Consider the following 15,004-nt stretch of genomic DNA (forward strand, 5'->3'; position numbering starts at 1 on the left):
TTAAAGGAACTTTTCATGCCTCCACTTATAAATCTCATTGTATACCATTGATTTTCTGATTTGTTTACTCAATTATGCAAATTAGTTGATAGTGCTCTTCAAGGAGAAATATAGTACAATATGCAATTTTAAATGGTATTAACTAAAGAGAGGACAAATCATCTTCCATAAATTTAGTATATTCTTTATATCACTAATTGTGACTTCACTACCAAGAGTTCTATCAAATAATCATTCCAAAAAATTATCAATTATAGCCTTGGATTGAAATCAGTCCCAAATAAAACAATTGTCTTCCAGAAAATGCAACATTAAAGGAACTTTTCATGCCTCCATTTATAAATTTCATTGTATTACATTAACGTTCTTAATTATGTCCTTGGTTTTTCAAATTAGTTGATAGTACTCTTCCTATAGAAGAAGACCATGTCAATATTTAGTTCCCTAAAGATGTATTGAGCCTTAATTTGAGTGAAGGATTACAGAATATCCTTTGGTTGATTGATAATGTTTGTTATATATATGTTATTTATGTATGCCCAGCCTTTGACGTGATGGATGATTATAGAAGAAACCCCAAGGATATTCAATGAATGTAAAACCTTTGCATTTGCCCACTTAAAAAGATAGTATAAGGCCATAAGTTATCCTCGATTATTTGTACCTACACTAAGATTAGCTTGAAATTCTTAATATACACTATCAGATAAATGAAGTATGAAACCCACTCCACATTTCATGGAGTTTTATGACTAGCCCCATCAAAAAATGACCATGGGGATTCTTTGTTGAATGTGAGGGCCTCCATGTTCATTTTTTTGATGGAAGGTACACATTACTTATATTTTTTGTCTCACGCTTCCACTGGAGTTATAGTGATGAGAGAGGGTTTGAGTTGGGAATCAAAGAGAGCTAAATTACTTGAAAGCTAGATGCCCCAACAAACCAACATCAGAACACCCCTCCATATTTTTAATTCTCTCTAAGTCATAAAATCTTCTAGAGAGATTTTTATAGTAATCTTTGTCCTTAGATATGGGAATTGTATTTTCCTTTGAAAATGTATGCATACTTCATGGGTATATGAGTAGTTAAGAAAGAAATGATGTACATTTTGATCACTGGAGCAATAAAGGTAACATATGCCAAATTGTTGAAAGTTTCTTTTTAGAAATCAATCCCATGTCATAATCTGATCCGGATCTTGTGGGGAGGTCCCCAAGATCTGAAAAATTGAAATGCCAAAAAAAGAGGAGAAAACACAATAAACAAAACCATAGAGAAACTTTTTATTAAAATAGAGAATCATTGTAAAAGCTACATTATGGTGGACAATATCTCATTTTGCAAAATGTGAATTGTTACTTTTAGCCTTTTTTAGTTACAACACCATGGGTAAATTCCATGGGTGGGTATATACCATGTGTGAATGAATACCATGGGTGGATTCCACTTACAATACCATGGGTAAATTCTATGGGTGGATGCCACTTTCCATTCAGATCATTCCTTCCGCCCTTAAGAATATGGTCCCCATTGCGTGAAGTTATCTCCTGAGAAGCCTTTTTTAATTATGAAGAGCCACTAAAGAGAGGGGTTTTGTGTGGTTAAGCCATAACTGTGATGAATGAAGGCTCGATGATAGAGATACTCTATAATGCTTGTGACCAACTAGGATATTGACAATATGCAAACTAAAAAATGGACTTCGATGAAGCGTGAGCTTGTGGATGACCCATAAGTATGACAAAAGAAGATCTGAGGAGACATACCCTATAATGTTTGTGACCAACTGTGATACTAATAGTGTATGGCCTAGCAAATGGACTTCAATGACAAGGGTTTTGTGCGGTTGATCCATAACCTTAGGTTTGTGGCTGACCCATAACCATGACGCTTGTGAGTCTTCTTGGTAAAAGTATGGTGGCTTGTCTGGTAGATTCTTATCCAAAGAGATGTTGTAAAGGCTTCTTTCACTTTAATTTTTTTTCCTAACAATAGACCTCTTGCTGCAAATTTGCTGATAATTTCTGCTACAAGTGAGGAAATCAAATTTCGTTAAAGACCCATTTGAGGTATTGAAGATATATTTCCATTGATATAAGAGACTTGAGATTTGATGACCTATGGAGTGAGAAAATGATTCTTGAAACTCATGGTACCCGCGATCACACAACATTCCAGACATATGTAACTTTAATTGCTCATATCTCTCAAACTGGGTAACAAAATCAAATTCTCGTATGTCGGCCTTTGCGGAACATTCCTCAAAAACGAAACACCAAGTTTGTTTGGAGAGCTCCTCAATTATCGCAAGAGAAGAACAATATCAAAGACGGAAGATTAGGGAGGCTCTTGAAATTATAAAACATCCACAGAATCTCAACAGGGACAACAATATCGAGATTAGTGGAAGTTGGCTTCCTTTAATCAAGGGGATTAGGACCACCAGTACATCTCAGGTAATCAGGTAACTGCTCCTCTCCTATTATAATTTTTTGATCTCATATTAAAAATAAAAATAGTTAAAAATAGTTATTATTATGATTCTTAATAATAATTATCATTATTATTATTAAGTATTTATAATAATAATTAATTAAAGATTAGTTATAATAATAATAAGAATAATTCATTTATAATAGTAATAATAATTATAGTATCATTAAGTATTTATAATAACAATTAATTATTATAATATCATTTAGTTTATTAACCAATAACTTTAGAATTAACATATAATAATACTTAGTCATTATAATATCTATTAATTAATTAACTAATCAATCAATTTATAATAAAATAATTTCAATTTATCTTATAAAAATAAAATAATTAAGTACAATATTAATTATTAAGCATTTACAGTGATAATTAGTATCTAATTATAATATCTATTAACTAATTAATTAAATCTAATAAAATTAGTTATATTATTTTAATAACAAAATAAAATAAAATTATCTTTTATTAATAATAAAATTAGAAATTAATTATCATTATTAAATATGAATTTAATTATTATTTTAGTAATTATTAATTAATTAATTAGAATTAAGATATAATAATAACTTAAAATTTTTAATAGAATCCATTTAACTAATTAAACTAATTAAACATTACAAAATTAGTCACATTATAATAACATTATACAAAATCTATTAATAATAATAAAAATAAAAACTATTCATTAAAAAGAGCTTTTAATAATAATAAAAATAAAAATAACAAAATACAATTTATTATAAAGATTATAATAAAACTTTAAACATGGTTAATAATGATTATAAAAAAAATAAAATAAATAAGCTGACCTCATCTCCTTGAAATCAAATTATCTTAATACTATTATCCTCTCACTAAGCTCTTCTTCTATCATCATTCAGTAATTGTCCTGATGATGGATCCCTGTTGGGATTTGAAACATTGACAAGTATGATTATTATTGTGGATACTCCGAGATTCAACTTAAAAGAAATGAACCACAGATGCCTGAAATCCAAAATCAAATTCTGTAAAAAAGCCCATTTCAAATGAGCTATATTACACCTTTTGAAATGTTCTATGGAGTTTGTAGCACGTACATGATGTTTGTTGCAAAAATTTGAAACTGAAAATGCTTCAAACCCTCATTCCCATGAAGTCGTAACCTGCTTTGATACCACTGATCCGGATCTTGGGGGGGTGGACCCCAAGATTTGAAAAATTGAAATGCTTGAAAAAGAGGAGAAAACACATGCTCTGATACCATTGATCCGGATCTTGGGGGGGAGGCCCCCAAGATTTGAAAAATTGAAATGCCTAAAAAAGAGGAGAAAACACAGTAAACAAAACTAGAAAGAAACTTTTTATTAAAATAGAGAATCACTGTAAAAGTTGCATTGTGGTGTTGGGTATGGAGCCTGATTATCTTCTATAGTACCGACATATTGGACCCCAGTTCAAAATGGGGCGGCAACGCCGCCCGTAAAATAATCGCTGCCTTTTGGGAGCGCCCCCCCCCCCTAGCGGGGGGTTTCGGGGGCAGCGCCCCCGAAGCTAAAAACAGCTGTAAAATTGCCTTGTAAAAGTATAGTAATGTCAATCTGGGCCGTTCATTAGGCGGATGATCTGACGGTAGAACTTATGTTTAGTTTAGGGTTTTTTGCCCTAGAAGGCAACCCCTCTCTTTATATGAGGGCATTGTATTTGAGGCTGGGATATAGATGTGTATTCGGTGAGCGAGAAACATAGAGGTGAGACTGTGAGAGAAAACAGAGGATATTACAGCGGTTTTGCTGTAGGTTGTATCTCTTCATTTTGCTGAATAATAGAAAGGAAGGACTGGCTATTCGGGGTGGACGTAGCCCAAACTGGGTGAACCACATATATCTGTGTCTCTCTTGTTTTGTGCGTTTTCTGTGTTTATATTTCTGCAATATTATATGTGTTCCATTGCTCCGTAATATATGATTTTCTAACATGCGGTGGACAGTCTCTCCTTTTACAAAATCTGAATTGTTACTTTTTGTTAGTTACAATACTATGGGTAAATTCCATGGGTGGGTAAATACCATGAGAAAATGAATACCATGGGTGGATGCCACTTACAATACCATGGGTAAATTCCATGGGTGGATAAATACCATGGGTGGATGAATACCATGGGAGGATGCCACTTTCCATTCCGATCATAATCTTATTATGAAGAATCAACCATGATAGTGATATATATTTTTAAGGGAGCTTTTGTTTTCCAAATATTCTTCCACCAATTTTTACTCTTTGTTGCCCTCTCCTCCATGGTCGAAAGATGAGCTTAGTTGAGTAGTCACACCCTAAACCATTTAAAGGCCACATCAAATCATCACTTTTATCTACTAAGTGGACATGTCCATATATTAATTCTAAAATGAGTGTATTCCATTCTGCTTCAAGGCCCCCTAGAATACCTAGATGCCTTGCAGATAGCCATTCGTGTCACTAAATTATAGTGTAGACCTCATCCCCAATATTGTTACCCTAGAGTGAGGGAGAAATATAATTAGTTCCTTCGAAAGGTATACCAAATTCCCACAACCCATTATTCCATCTAGATCAATTCTAATAAGGGAATTATTGCTCATGCCCCAAGCCATAAATCTTCCACTAAGGGGGAATGAGTGAGTTAAATCTTTCTAATGATTTAAAGCATTTATAACTAATTTATTATGGGCCCTTACCTAATCTAGTATTGTATTTGAAGCAATGTACTTGTCAATAAGTGATCAACTCCAAATATTATCCATAGTAACACATTTCCACAATGACTTGGTAGCCATTGCCTTCCCTAAAAGTACACCATCCTAGAGCCCTCATCTTCCTACTGATTCTGGGAGTGTTATTTTCTACCAACTGACCAAATGCATGCATTTATAAGTATAAAATCCCCTCCATAAATAATTGCTACACAATCTTAGAATTTATTCTAAAATTCATTTTGAAATACTAGATAAGAGCCTCCAACAGATGGGAATGGCTCCAAATACAGATTTAATTAACAATAATCGACCTCCCTCGATAGTCAATAGTTGCACTAGAATTTGTGTGTCGCCAATCTGGTAGTGGGACACTACTAGTCGCACTTTATGGAGTTATTACGTTTCAACCAAAACCCTAGACATTTGAAACTTTGATTTAGCTCATTTTGTTTAAGGAGAGAAAAATGTGTATCCATGCTACTAAATGCCAATGAGAACTCCTTTAAGTTGCCGAGATCCATAAACATATCTTATTAAGTGACTTAATCCTCTGTGACTGAAAGAAATAAATATGGAGACAAGGGACAACCCTATCTCAGACCTCTCCCTGGATAGAAGAATTCAGATGTTGATCTGTTTATTAACACAACAAAATTGACACTAGTGACACAAACCATGATCCACTTCATTAGTTGATATCAGAAACCCACATGTAAATGTATCAGTTACAGGGATGTCCACAAGACTCTATCATATGCCTTGGTGAGGTCCACCTTTAGCACAAAAGCAGGTTGGTTTTGTGTCTTAATGTTATCGATGGCCTCTTGTGCCGAGATGATTGCTTCATGTATATGCCTATTTTTTAGGAACCTAAACTATTCAGTTGAGATCATTGTGGATAAGAGAGATTTGATATGTAGAGTAAGAACTTTCACAATCACTTTGTTGGTCTTATTGCATAATGCAATAGGTATGAAGTCCCCAAAATACTGAGAAAGGTTAATCTTCAAAATCAAAACTATAATTGTTGAGTTCATGTTCCTTGGCCACATATACTAGATCATTGACAAACAAGTCAAAATTGGCCGCAAAAGTTTTTGTCATCCAACCATAGAGTCTTGGACTATAATCCTTCCTAAAATATTTTAACCTTTTTATTTTTATTTTGTAGTTAGCTTTCGGACAAATCACATTAGCAATGATTGATGGTCGACATTTCGAACCTACTAATGAGGTTCATCTTCAAGACCAAGGTGAAACAACCAATCTATCAATAGGATTAAATAACAGAGAGATGCATCAAGTTCCAGATTTAGTCGTTAGGATAATAATAATATTTTAACAATAACAACTAGTTTTTAGTCAAAAAAATTTAACTAATATAGTCAATGAGAGAGAAATTATTAAATTAGTAGAATTAATTATCAATTATTATTAAATAAAATTTAATTTGAAATAATATTAATGACTACATAAGAAATTATAACAATTTTGTCAGTAGGTAAGAAATTATTAAATTAGTAAAATAAAAATAAACAAAATAATTATTAATTATTAAGAAATAGGTCAGAGGAAGGGAACAAAATTGTTTGTTTATATATATATTAAAAATAAAATAAAATAAATTAATCAATAAAAATCACAATAGCAAGAATCCAACTCTTCCTTTGAGATCAAATATTTTAATGTTGTAAGAAGCCTTTCCTTTGAGATTTCACCTCATTATGTCTTCATTCACCTGTTTATTAATGAGGCAAGGAAAGGTTCCTATTGTCTTCATAATTTCCAAAAGTTTGGTTTTGTACAGTTCCTTGAAATGTCTTTGAAGTGGCATACACCAAAAGCCACCAAATCACTAAATCTATGTATTCTCTGCATTTTCATCTTGCAGGTACCAGATCCTATTCTTGAGCTTGACATGTGTTGCAAAACTGTGGAGAGACTTAGTGTTCTTGTCACCCTCATTTATCGAGGTCTCACGACTTTTCATTCACCACTCCAATTCTTCCTTAATGAGTAATTTATTTTGTGAGCTTCCTAATCCTTAATTTCGTTTATACTTCCTTAGAAAATAAAATCCCCTCATGTGGAACAATTAAATATTCAAGTTTTCCTTTAGTTTATTTGATTAGATAACCTTGTTGCTCATGTATTTCACTGGCCCACTTAGAAATTAATGATTTCAATTTTTTTAATGGATCATGAAATTATTTAGAAGTATAGATACCTGAATGGTGGTTGAGAGGACACCAATTCTCCTTGACTATCTTGTCAAACTCTTGATCCATAATCCAGGTTGGATTGAATTTAAATGATATCTTAGGCTTATTAACATCCTCCTCGATCTTAAGGACAACTAGAAAGTGATTCAAACATCTTGTAACCTCTACCCAAGTATGGACTCAGCCCATGTCCAAGATGAGATGATTGTGTAAAGGAAACATATCTAACCTTTTGGATACTACATCCGATCATGCCCTGTTATTAACCTAGGTGGGTTTGATTTCATTAGGTAGAATGTCAAGCAAACCTGCATCTTTAATATGTGCCAAGTGTTTTTTGACTATGAGGTTAGATAAGGTAGAAACGTTCCTTCATGTAATAACAAGTGCCATAACAATTTTGAAAAATTTATGTCTTTATTTAGACCTTGTAATATAGAGTGAAGATGATTATAGAATATAAAATTCATTTCCTCATCTTATAGGCAAGGCTCCACACTGTAGGTCATTCCTAAATTTCCATTTACAACAATAGGCACAAAACTCAGTTTGGAAAATGATTTTTGTAAAGTAGCAACAACATTCTCGTCCATCGTAGTCTCTTGTACAATGAAAATTTATGGTCTAACATCCTAAGAGAGTGTTTGGATGAGCCCGCAAATCACTTATGTTTATAGATAGACATATCAATTTTTTTTTTAGAGGTATACCTTGGTCCAAGGGGCCCTTGAATCGACGTTTTTCTTCCTAAGTAGACTTCGTCATCCACTTTCTCTTTTGCTAGCCATATTTTTTTATTTCTTACCTTCTCCATTTTTAGTAGGTTTTTTGAAAGATTCCACCTCCAACTTCTTTCACCCATTGAAATTTCCTTAGTAGTATCATACCTCCTTTTACACAATATTAGTTGATACCTTCTTTGACAGGTTTTGGGACTTCATCTATCCTTTTCAAGTTGTTGATCAAAGTTGGATTGGGCTCTAATTCCTCACTCAGGGTAATGGTTTTTGTTTCTTTGATGACATCTTTCCTACTTGAGAGACTTATCTCATTTCCCATCCTTCAAGGTATTCTTCTTCTTATGGGTTACTCTTAATATATAATTATAGGGTTAGGGAACTATCTATTATATGTGGTACCCCTATCTATCTTCATTTTTGTTGGAACATTCAGAGTCCCTAAAGTAACCTTGGGTCTCTAATTTTCCCTTTTAATTTTTCTTGTTGTCCTCCATCATATTTTATACCAACGATGTTCTAATCACCTTGGAAGCACTTTAAGGATAGAGTCTCTTCCCCTTAGTTTTTCAAGAGAGTTTAGACTCTCAAATATTTTCTTTGAGTGGCAAATGAATATTCTTCTATCATAGCAAGCCCACTGGGGCTCTTGTCTTACTGCTCCTTTTGATTCTTGGTCTATTGCTCATCTCCAAATCTTGGGAGAGCCTCTTTCCCATAATTGGAAGTGTCAAGCATGAGTTGCATATCTTTAATTCCATCATCTTAATGCTTGTGAATATACTCATTTTTTAAGATGTCCATACATTCTATAATTTGCACATATGAAAGGCATATGCATATAATATAAGAATTGTTGGGGCATCCCTCACCTCTATTTCAATGTTATTTGGAAGGCCCTATGCTAAATCCTAGTCCACCATAATTTTGCAACCACAAAAATTTCCATCTTAGTTGTTCTCTCATCAACAACCATATTCTTTCCACTTTTGTTTCCTAGTGCTCTAAAAACGTTCTCCTACCATAATTCTAAAGAGAAGGGAGTTGTAGCCACATAAGAGCCACGCTTTCTCTTTTCCTCAGGGGATCAAAACAATGAGACCACTAACACATCGAGATTGTAAAATTACTCCAACTTCATATCCTGCCTTTATAAGAAGCCTATACTTGTTGTTATTGAACAAAACGTGATGAAACCCCTAGTTAACATATCAAAAGTGGAGGTGTAATGTTCAATATAAATTTCAAGGTTTTTCTCAACTACAATCATTCCATTAACATTCCAAGTCAAACTCAACTCAGGATAATTCTTGGGATGTCCACTCACTATTTGGATGACTAATTTGCTTCATTTTCTCTTGCCTTAACTATAGACAAACAATGTTTTTCTTGCTTCTATGTAATCTTGGTTTCTCTGTAGTAGATATAGGGATTTTGACCACCTTTAGTGAGGGTTTTGATTCTTCCTTGTTTGAGTCTTCTAGGACAATGTCAAAGGGATGCTTTCTACTAGTGCATTCATCAAAGTCCTATGCATTGCAAGCTACAAAAGACATAAATTATAAGGGCCAAGAAGCACAATACTTACCTTGGAAGTAATCCTAGTTTTCTCAATCCACCTTGTTTATTGGATTGAGGTAGCTTTGAGATGAATCCAAATGTTCTTGAAATGGATATTTTTCCCACTCTCCCTAGGTCTTTGTTTCTTTTACCTATAAAGTTCACACCTCCATTCTCCTTAAGTCTCATCATCCCCATCATATCAAAATGATGTGATTCCTTCAACATTACCCTTGAATATGCTTCCATCCCTTTGGATAAATGTTTTGTTCCTTCTTGTTTATTGATTGAGAATCTTAAACACACTTTTAACCCCCTTTTTGAAACATAATGCCTTGCCTCTTAGACATTACGCTTACACACCATCATAATTTTCTCCTAGGTTGTGACAATGTCATAAACTATGGAATCCTCCTAGTCCATGATGTCCTCTTTGTCATTTTACGATCTTGTCTCGACAGCTGGTCTCCTCCATTGTGCCTTGGTTCTTTCTTGCTCCAGGCACCCCTTTTCACTTGCCCTTGGGCACATGTTAACGCCTTGTATTATAGTCATAAAATCCTTATGCCTTTCCATCATGCGCTATTTATTATCATCTTAATTTTTTAATTTTACTTTTATAAATATGTTTGAATAACCATAAATCAAAATTTATATTAACTTCTTATAAATTAGTCAAATGTAGCCAATTTACATACAATAATAACTTTGTATACACCTAATTTTAATTCAAGTCATTATCATCACAATATTTTATCTCAACTATTAAACCACACCTAACTAACCAATTTTTTTTAAACCATCACACAACTTTATAAACACTTTCCATTGAACTCACATGGCTTTTTAAATATATTTCTCAATCAATCAAATCCCAAAGCCCCCAATAAAGTGCCATAAAGTACTTTTAGAAACCCTTTTGATTTCCAAATTCAAAGAAGATAATTTTCTAGTAGTGCACTCATCAAAAGCCTATGCATTATAAGCTAAAAGACATAAATTATAAGGCCCAAAAAGCACAATACTTACCTTGGAAGCAATCCTTGTTTTCTCAATCCACCTTATTTATTGGATCATGATAACTTTGAGATGAATCTAAATGTTCTTGAAATGAATATTTTTCTTACTCTCCCTAGGTCTTTATTTCATTTACCTATATAGTCCACACCTCCATTTTCCTTCAGTGTCATCCTCCCCATTAATATCAACATGATATGATTCCTTGAACAATCCCCTTGAAGATGCTTCTATTCCTTTGGATAAATGTTTTGTTCCTTCTTTTTGATTGATTGTGAATCTCAAACATACTTTTAACCCCCTTTTTGAATCATAATGCCTTGCCTCCTATACATTATGCTTACACACCATCATAATTTCCTCCTAGGATGCAACAATGTCATAATACATGGAATCATCCAAATAATCCACGATGTCCTGTTTGTTGGGAAAATGGAATCATCCAAATAATCCACAATGTCCTTTTTGTTGTTTTGCCATATTGTCTCGAGATCTTGTCTCCTCCATTACGCTCTAGTTCCTTCCTACTCTAAACACCGCCTGTCACTTTCCCTTAGCCACATATTAAAGCTTTATATAATAATCATAAAATCCATATCTTTTCATCCTATGATATTTATTATCTTCTTTTATGTTAATTTTATTTTTATAAATATATATGAATAATAAAAGATTATATTAACTTAATATTAATTAGTCACATTTAATCAATTTATATATACAATAATAACTTTATATCCACCTAATTTTATTTAGGTCATTATAAACACTACATTCAATGTCAACTACTAAACCACACCTACCTCATCAAAAAAAATTAAATCATTACACAACTTTATAGAGACCTTTCACTCAATTCAGATGGCTTTTTATATATTTCTCAATCAATCAAATCCCAAAGCCCCCAAACATGTGCAATCCAAAAGTACCTTTAGAAACCTTTTGAAATTACAAATTCAAAGAAGATAACGTTGAGATGTAACCCACAAACTTACTACACATGTTGAACAAGATAAACATGTTACCCCTCCCAAGCAAAATCACAAGAAGGCAACAATGGCATCATTAATATATGCAAAGACATAACGAGCGCCACTAAAACCCTCCTCAAAGTCTCTTAGGGCCCAAAGTAGGCCTAGTTGGTTTGATCTAAATTTAATATATTTAGAGCAGTTATCAATGGTCAAACATCAATTATGAAGTAGATATTTAAAGCAGTTAGCAATGGTCAAATATCAACAATGAAGTAAATATATACAAAAGGTATTGAAGATATCCAAAGAAGTAGATTTACATAGTTAACTCTTTGATGAAGTATTCCAATTAAAAATCTGCATTGTATTTTAATTATAGTTATAAATATTAAATATTAAATATAATATAAATGTTTGATTGGAACATATTTAATTTTAAATATTAATATTTATGAATATAATATATTATAAAAAATATTTAATCAATTAATTCACATAAGTATTTTAAATTTTATTAATATTAATTGTGTTTATTAATTAAATAATTTGTAATTGATTATTAAATAATTTATTTAATATATAGCTAATATTTATATATTTCCTGTAAAGGTAAATTATTAATATATAAATTTCAATTTTGATATAAATATTAATACAAATTTAATATTTATATATCTATTTTAAATATAATTAAATATATTAAAAATAAAGTTAAAAATAATTTGATTTTTTTTAATATTAATTTTAATAATAAATAATATATTATAATAAATATTCCTATTGAAAAAAATACCTAAAAGATTTAATATTGATTTTTTTTTTAAAGGTCATAAGATCTATTTAGCTAGACTTTCTCTATTTATATAATTAACTAAATAAAGATATAAATTATTTAAATTTATAAATTTAAATAAAAAGATATATATGTCGCTGAAAGGTTTCTATCAAATAGGTAAACATGACTCTTTCAATACAAGAAGGAGGTAAATGAATAAGCAAAAAATCAGAGGTAAAATATTATTATTTACCCAGAGGAGTTAAATAAATAATTAATAATTTAAAAGTATTTTGATAAGATAATTTTTTTTTAGAATTACAAGTTGAATAGTCATTATTATTTAAAGAAATCATTTTCACTTTTTTGGTGAGTAGTTTATAAAGAGTATATTTTTATTATTACGAGATGTCTTTAGGTTTTAGGTTACTCACATAATAATTTCAAGTTTTACTTTAAAACAAAAAAATGATTTTTAACTTAAATAATGTTTGTAAAAAACCATGGTCCCTTTTTCTTTCCACCTAAACTACATTTAATAAAATCATATAATTTTTATTAACCTCCAACTTTAATTTATAAATAAAATTGAATTTTACCTAATTACAAATTTAAAAATATATTATTACAATAATATAACATACATATATTAAAAATAATTTACCAAATACATATGTACATATAATTAGCTTAATTTACTTCCTAATACATGTGCTAAAATTAAAAAAAATCATAAAAACTAACTAAATTATAACTTTATTTTGAACAAGATTCTTAATCATAGAGATTTACCTTTACTTTATTACTTTACTATGGATATTTTTATTATGTAAATAGGCTTTCATACAATATCATGGGTCAATACCATGACTTATCAATAACATTTGTCCAAAAAAACCATAACTCACTTCATAAATCATATGACACTTGTTGATATGACATATTTTTTAATTAACCAATTTAATTAAAATGGTAAAAAAGGCATAACATTTTTCGAGATAAATCTCAACTTTTGATTTATGTATACTACTACAAATATTTTAAATTATGCTATGGAGGTTAAATCCCTACCATTCACTTAATAGTTAATGATAATTAAATTAAAATTGTGAAAGTCCTATTCCAAAATAAAGACCTCCAAACTAATAAATCATTAATTATAAATCTACAAAATTCACATGATATGTATAATTGTGGTCCTCTCTAGCCCATTATGATATAGATGTTGTAACTCAATGTAATGTAATGTCCTATAGATAAAAATAAAATTAAATGAAAAGCTTAATACAATGTAAACCTTATAAATCAGTTAAAAAATAAAAATAAAATAAAAATAATAGTAAAAATAACAAATTAAAAATAACCTTATAAAAATAAAATAATAATAGAAATAAAATAATAATAAAAATAAAAATGATTCATGATATTGAAAACCCATGATATTGACCCATGTTATTAATGTGGAATATAGCCTATTTAATTAAACTGCCCTAGATCTATTTTAAAATCCGGATCTATCAAGTGTGGAGAAGAATCTCTGTCTCTTGAGATGCAAACCTCTTTTAGAATGAAAACTAATTAAAATAGATCTAAATTAGTTATATAAAATAAATCAAATCTTTTTTATAATATCTATCTTAATATTGATTTTTTTTAAAATTAATATAGTTTTATCTATACTTTTTAAGTTAATATAGTTTTATCTATAATATGGATACATAGAAAATAATTATAAATGTTCTCTAAGAAAAATATTTTATAATTTTTGTGGATTATAGTGTTATTATATATATAAAACTATGTAAATAATAACTATTTAAATTATATTAAATATTTGATTTGTCGAAAGATGTTTTAAAATTTTAAATAAGATTTCAAATTATATAATTTATATTAAAGAATGTTGATATTATATTAATTTTAAAATTTAAAATTATTACTTAATTTATGATAATTATGAATTTTAGAGATTGATGATCTCTACATTGAAGCCCTGACCTTTCACTGGGAAAAATGGTTTAACGAAGGACTCGACTAATTGAATTAACCATCAAGGCTCAATCTAATTCTATATTTAAAACATATTTACCAATTTTATACTAAAATTAAATTTAAATTTTATATTAAATTAAAAATATTTTATTATATAAAATAAAAATTATTATTATTATTATAAATTAATTATGAAAATGGAAAAAACATATTTAATTAATTTGTAATAAAAAATTAATAAATATTTATTACTAAAATTATATATATATTTTTTAATTAATTAATTAGAAATAAAAAGATTAGATTTTATTTCCTAATTAATTGTATTTCTATAAAAAAAAATAGGAGAGATGTCACATAACAGTACGGAACACCAACAAAATAAACAACTACCAATATATATATCTAATGCAAATTCATGTTAAATTTGGATCTATAAAGTTTTAAGAGAGATCTAAATTCTTACACTATTTTTTTAATCATTTAATTCTATGTTATGTATTAATTC

Source organism: Pinus tabuliformis, chromosome 9 (genome assembly GCF_031772625.1).
Source record: "Pinus tabuliformis cultivar Carrire ecotype Pingquan chromosome 9, CPIR1, whole genome shotgun sequence".
NCBI classification, from domain to species: domain Eukaryota; kingdom Viridiplantae; phylum Streptophyta; class Pinopsida; order Pinales; family Pinaceae; genus Pinus; species Pinus tabuliformis.